At 34.4% G+C, this 7,152-nt stretch overlaps 1 long non-coding RNA gene across 1 annotated transcript; it reads right to left on the minus strand.

Moving 5' to 3' along the window:
• Nucleotides 1–3,344: 3,344 nt before the first annotated feature.
• On the minus strand, nucleotides 3,345–6,074 carry LOC127478462 (uncharacterized). Its single transcript, XR_007907233.1, has 3 exons — nucleotides 5,890–6,074; nucleotides 4,559–4,617; nucleotides 3,345–3,421 (listed from the first exon to the last, which is right to left on the minus strand). It is a non-coding gene; the product is annotated as an uncharacterized LOC127478462 (long non-coding RNA).
• Nucleotides 6,075–7,152: the final 1,078 nt, after the last annotated feature.

The raw sequence follows: 7,152 nt of genomic DNA on the forward strand, positions 1-7,152 counted from the left end.
TGAATATTTGCAATATGGAACAAATGAAAGGAATAAAATTAAGACTGGGTGGGTAGCATGAGCAGGGTGGAGTGACAATGATGAAGAATTATACAAGGAAGAAGGGAGTTGACTGGGTTCCTAAGCAGTTCACATTCATATGCTTCAATATTTAGATTTCTTTCAAATGTATAGAAAATTTTTAAAGCAAGTGTAATTTTTATTGAAGAAGAGGGATGGAGAGAGCAGGAAAAGGAGTAGAAGCAGCCCTTGGGTGGATGCCACCTAAACCAGGCTTTTTAGACTTGGTTCCTTTTCATGGGAATTACCCCTCTTCACCCTGCCCCCAACTGGCAATTAATAGGCATACATGAACACACAGACAACATGCCAACACACAGAGGATGCTGTAAAAAAGCTGCAGTCATGGGTGTTATTCCAAAACATACAGAAGGGCCTTACTAATAGCTTTGTGAACAAGTTAACAAGGAGCAGAATCACAGCCTTTTTGCCAGCTATTAAACTTAAATCAACAAAGCTTCTTTAGCCCAAGCAAAATAAAATCACAATCAAAAAATAAAATCAAAAAACAGCATTATAGTTTCATCTACTCCAGGATCTCAGCTAAATCATCCTTCTACTGATTTAAGTTGCTCCTCTTTCAGTTATCAGCTACTTTAAGACATAATTGAATATCTTTATTTAAGGTTTTCTCTACACACAAAAATTGTACTGCCTCATGATTCTGGTGTAAGAAAATGGTGTAAACCCCCTCTTCCTCAACAGATAGACACACTTTCCCTGTACATATGTTTTTATCAGTCTAGCTTCATGTCAAATAGGAATGAACACCTGAATGTCAGCGGCATAATTACATTCACAGGCATGAATTATTTCATTTGCTATCACCAAAAAAAAAAATCAAACCTGAAACAATCCTACTGTAACCCTAAATAGCTATACCAGAATACAATGTACACAGACCACCTCAGGGCAGATGAAGTTATATGTATGAAGATAAGTATCCTAAAACCAACAAAATTTCATTTTCCAGAAAAAGGTTAGTTAAAAATGAAGAAAAAAATTAAATTCTGCTGAAAAATAACGCAGGAAAACAACGATGCCCATTGTAACATTTTTCTCCATAGAAATCTCCTAAAACACAACTACAGAGACCAATAATCACATTGGTTATAAAATACTCAATAAGAGGTAGATTTCACAAACCCACACCTAGAAAAAGAAATGTTATCCAATATTTGCAATGCTTTACTTATATACCACATCCCTAAAAAGTCTAATCTGCTGAATAGGTGTAATTCACTGACAACAGCCCAATGCCATCTTCAGCTGAAGTCCAGCAGTTCAGAAAATATGCAAACCACATTTTTGCATTTCTCAGTAATAATTTCTAGGTAATTATGATGTTCTTGGTAGATTTCCTATTTTTACTTACATAGGAGTCTTGGAATATTGGATTCCTATAGCACAGTACAGCACACAAATCTGTTCACGTTTGATCTCCTCTTCACTTGCACAACAGAAGTTTGCTGAAAGCAGGATCAAAGATTACCCAACTTTCTTTTTTTCCTGTTTTCCCTGATGACAATTCCACACCAGCAGTTTGGTGTTTTTTTTTTTTTTTTTTGTTGGGCAGCAAGTTATTTTGTGCTAGTCAACACCTGATCTGAATTTGTGTAGCTAATTAGCAAAATGTCTTCAGGTGTAGAGGAAACTAAACAACACAGGTTTTAATTTCCCAAGAATGTTAAAATTCAGGTAAATTCCAGAGAAATCAAGATCTCAGAGGCAAAGTAATCCCATTAATCCGAATCTTACTATTTTGTGTTGGCATTATTAAAATAGGCTTCATCTAACATAACTATACTTTGCACTGGTTGAGTTTTGTTTTTCTCTACTAGAATGTGAAATATAAAGGTTAAATGAAGACAGGGGTAAGCAGTCACTTTACAGTAACATGGTCTGTGTTTATTTTTACACTCTTGTGTATTCATATTTAAAAAGCAGAAAACTGTGGATTTATTGTTTCAGTAGCTAAAACAGAATATTGAAAACTAGTTTGGTTCTGGTTATCTTGCAACAAAATCCAGTGGTTCTAAATGACCACAAGATGAAAAAAAACCAGCTTTTACAGATATTATTCAAGTATAAACAAACACTGTAAACAGACTCAGGAAAACTGTGCTCTGAGAGGGTCTAGAAATAAATTTTTTAAAGGAAATAATTAGAAAAGCAAAATAAATTTTATTGTGTCTTTCAAGTGTGATACCTCCAGATCCCTAGTAAGCTTTAAAATCATGGCCATTGGTGGCTTGCATTCAGCATTTTTGATGTATTTCAATGAATAGTACAACCCTGTAACAGAAGCATTTCTTGTTCATATCCATTGCTACAAATAAGAAATGTTAAAATAGAAGAGAGAGGGGAAAAAGTGGATAAAATGTAAATTACATGAAATAATAAATCAAAGACCTAAAGTCTGGCATTTAGATTTCTGGTGGTCCATATGTTTTACATATTATGAAACCATCCCTATAAACAATTCTTGCTAAGGAATACAATTCACATTCTTCCTAAACCATCCTATCTCATTTGTTTACAGTTTTCTTCTCAACAGCTTCATTAAATTGAAGACAGCATGAGCAAGTTGAAACAATTCATAAAGGAAAAAAAAATCTCTATTAAATAATGTCAACATCAAAGGCAACAATAAGTAATCTCCTGCAAAGGGAAGACTGTGAAAGCATCTTTTGAGCTGGTTAAAAACTGGCAATTATCAATTTCATTTTGACATGAATGAGAGGGAGGAATGTTCTGTACATGCTTTAATCTTCTAACATACTTTATAACAAAAAAAAATTCAAAACACCTTAAGATATATTTGGTGAATATTTAACTAAGTCTGCACTAGCACAAACAAGTTTGCACCATTGGAAGCATTATTCTTAATGTGTTTGCTTTATCCTTTGGTTTTTATAGAGTGCTACTGATTTTGTTAGCAGACAATGGTCTAGTATTCATTTCGAAAAAATATGCCAGTTGGGAAGAGGCTTCCCCTGCAGGAAAATAATACAGCATTGCAGCCTTCTCCAGGGCTGAGTCTGAGGTTCTGTTGCAAAAGACAGAGGGCAGGGCAGAGAAGCATCAGTGCCCTGCCCATGGCAGACTTCTACGGAGGAGCTCCAGCAACCAAGGAAAACAGAATAAGATAAAGAAGACAAGGAAGTCTTCACTGAAGATTACAGGAGAGTAGCACTTGGCTTATTTGTCCCCTTAGGAACACTGAAACCACCATTTCAGAAAGCAGCAGTCTTGTGCACGAGTGCAGATTTGTCTGCGCTTGTGGGCAGCTGGTTGGTCCATGTGACAAGGAGAAAACACCAGTGTATCACCTTTCCTTGTCAGTGTAAGGCCCGTTCCTCTACAGAATTTAATAAAGTAGTCATGAAATTTCAGCTATAACCTATGCTTCACTGTTCACAATACACTACTGAAGCAGATTTATCTCATGTACAAACCAGCTGATACAAATTTTTCTCATTTTTTAATCTTTCATGATTATAGCAGAGTGAAAAAGAGAGAGAAATACAAATAACTGTTTTTGCACTCAATTCTAATCACTAGTTTGTAATAATATCCCTTTTTATTTTCATTTTTTTCTTATCTACAGAAGAAGGATAATCCAAGACAAATATATTGATCATAGTTATCTAGAGGACTTTCAAGTTTCAAAAATGTTGCATTAAAATTATGGTCAAATAAGTTAAATGTTTGCAAATTTAATATAGAACAAAACAATTGTAAATAATAAAATTATTTATTTCCAATTGGGAGATGTTAAAGACCACCATATACATTGTTCATCTTTCCCAGGTTGTTTAACATAGTTTTTACCTGCTTTCAAATTGTATTAAGAGAGATTAATACTAATGGTACCAGTGTCATTCTATCTCCTCTGCAGATTCATGTTCATATAATACAAAAGATTCCCCTAGCAAATGTACTTCTGTAAAGTTGATGGGATCGGTTCAAAAATTCAAAAAATACTCCAGCAATATTTAGCCTATTGGAAGTTTAGAAGAAAAGAATTTACTGTGGAAGTGGAAAAACATGGTGGTCAGCTCACAATCAGATCTGAGAAGATTCATTTAAAACAGCCCTCTTGAAGAACTCGTGTATCTAAGAACTGCTTTCTTTTTTTTATGCTTCCTCAGGTCTTTTAATAAACGATATTTTCTTTTCCTACAAGCCTCACTAAGAAAAGGTGCCAAACAAACCTTGCACCCCAGTCATTGCTTACAGAGAAATAATCTGAAATTCACTATCCTTTTCATTTGACATTCAAAATGTATGGGATTACTTCAGTCAACAAAATAACACAACAGAACTTCTTGCAGAGAATAGTCACACTTTTCTTGATCTGATATATTTTTATGAACATATAAAGGGTATTGTTTTTCAAACATCTTAGAATTTTGAGATTTTATGCTGCATTTACATAGGACTAAAATTGTTTTAGGTATTCTTTGATTAGTGATGTTTTTAAAGAAAGTAATACCTTTATAAAAACTGAGAAGATCCTCTCTCTCCATTTTTTTCTGAATCTGAAAAGTCATGCTTGTAAAAGAAAAAAGCACAAAATTGTCACTTTGCCAATCCATATTCAGAAAGGCATCTTATGTTCCCCTAATTTGTGTATATACATCCTACATATTATGCTGGGAGGTCAATCTGAATTAAAAGATGCTTCATTACATGAACTTTGTTTAATATGCCTTAAAAAAATGATTTTAAGTCAAATTTGTGATCTCCATACGATCTAGGTCAAGAATCAGCAGCCACTCAACATAAACACATTAAGTTTTCAACCATTTTGTCTTTAACTCCCTCTATATAATTATCTCCTCCTTATTTCTATGCACACTAATTGATTCTCTAAGGATCTATGTTTCTATTTTATCACATAGGCAAGATAAAATGAAAAAATACAACAAATCTTTAGTTTTTCCTAGATCTTTCTCTTCCTACAGTATTCAGTGCTACTGTTTTCAAAGCTCAACCCAACATTTAGAAATATTATTATTACTACCATTTATGGATCTGTAGATGTAGCCCTTCTGTTCTCCAAGTTTAGCCACTTGTGTATCAAGAGTGAATTGTTTTAAGAAAAACACTAAAACCGGCAAAAATGTACTGCAGTAGTCACAACATATGGATGAAATAACAAATGTTGGCAAGCTCAGAGTAAATAGTGATTTATTTATTTTTTTTAAGTAGTAGCTACCAGACTGAGAGAGGTAGTGTCTTTTTAGATTCCCCATTACAAAACTGTATCCTATATGTAACAAATTTATCAGCGCTCTCTCTCCCTTGTTACCAACTCTGATGTTATGTGTTCACCAGTCCCTTCATCGCTTTCCTTTGTGCAATTACTTATAGAAGTGTAGAGCTTTACATCCCATTTATATTCATGCAAATGCTTAGGATAGGTGGCTGTAAAGTTGTGTAAAATACTTTTGTCACTGTATTACCTGATCTATTCCAGAATACAAGTGAAGAATAGATTCAAGTCGGACAAAGATGCAGAGAACATAGCTCTAAATACTCTTAGTTTGAATAAAAAACACTCAAAGATGGAGGAAACACTTTTGTGGTATTTATGTTTAGTAGAGTACAGCACAGCAGGAGCACTGTAGACTCTTCCACGCTGCCTGGCCAACATGTCTGTTTCTCACTTAGGAGACTCGGAAAGTTCCATCTCTCGGGCTATTTAATCCTCAGCTTCTTTGCCAAGATCGCCAGCAAAGCTATCAATTATCACATCACAAAAAAAGAGTGAACAACCATCCTGCAGAAGCTGGCATAAAACCATCAACTCTTTTCACATACCTCTTCATAGCTATCAGATGGTAGTAGTTTTGGGTTGCTACTGAATTAAATATTTGAAGTGCTCGATTTCTGAGGAAAAAAAACACAACTTAGTCACAATGATGTCACAAGGTCTTACTAGAAGTCTTTTCCATGACATTATCCAAAGTCATTATCTAAATATGGTTCCCATATTTAGACATATCAATTTCTCTTCTTAATGCAGTATCCCGGTCCTTCACACTAATTTTTAGGTGGGAACCCAGTGGGTCAATGCCAGGAAGCGTGTTAATGCTTGTTCACCGGAATCCATAGTGCTGGCGAACATTTCGCTGAAACTCTACTTAAGGGTCTCAAGTGTATTTCAGCACACTCAGGGTATTAGAGCTTTATATCATTTGAAAGAATCCTTTATTTTTAGTGCTAAATCAACAAAGCTGTTAGTGTCATTTTCAGTCAGACTGTCATCTACTGGGAATTCAAAATTACACTCAGCTGCAAACTATTGACACTCCTCTTAACAAAAAAATGTTTTTAATAAATCTTTACATTAGCCTATGAGATAAAAAAATCTTTACCATGAAATATACAAGTGTATAAGTGTTTTATGAAAGTTTTATTAACTTTACAAAAGAAGAATTGGCAGTGAACCATGAACATCCTGTACTCCTAACACGTGGTTATAAATTACATGTTCTTTCCAATAACATCTGAAAAAGAGACTGTAATTTAAATTTCAAAACCACTTGGCATACCTACTATATAGTGCTGACATGAAGTAAAGGGAGGATCTGGAGAGACTCAAACAAAGAGTGAAAATATAAAGACATCCTTAGCTAAAAAGCTGCTGATGAATACAATTCCTTTCCAGCTGGACAGGGATCAAGTACTTGCTTGTCATATCATTCAATGCACTGTTCAATCAGGGATTCTTCCTTTCAACAAAAAGAAAACTTAAGTGCTGCTAATCATCCCTTGTAGAACTTTATCTTGCAGATACCTTCTTTATGTCAGGATTTCTCAATGACCATTGCCAACAGTAGAAGGATCAAAGTTGTTATTAAACAAAAATGCCTTCACTGATGGGGAAAAGCAGTTATCTTCTGTTCTCACATACAAGATTTGCAGCTACTAGCAGCTTAATGATATTTAGTGTGAAGTAAAATAAAAAAATCCATATGAAGACTCTGAAGAATATCTATAGAAAACATTTTATTTTCCATTTCCAGATGACTGTGACTGCTCAATATAACCTATTTATTCTGATTTCCTGTAGGAAGATAT

The sequence above is a fragment of the Manacus candei genome, unplaced genomic scaffold (assembly GCF_025592945.1).
Source record: "Manacus candei isolate 608988 ecotype Guabito, Panama unplaced genomic scaffold, ASM2559294v1 h1tg000060l, whole genome shotgun sequence".
In the NCBI taxonomy this organism is placed as follows: Eukaryota; Metazoa; Chordata; class Aves; order Passeriformes; family Pipridae; genus Manacus; species Manacus candei.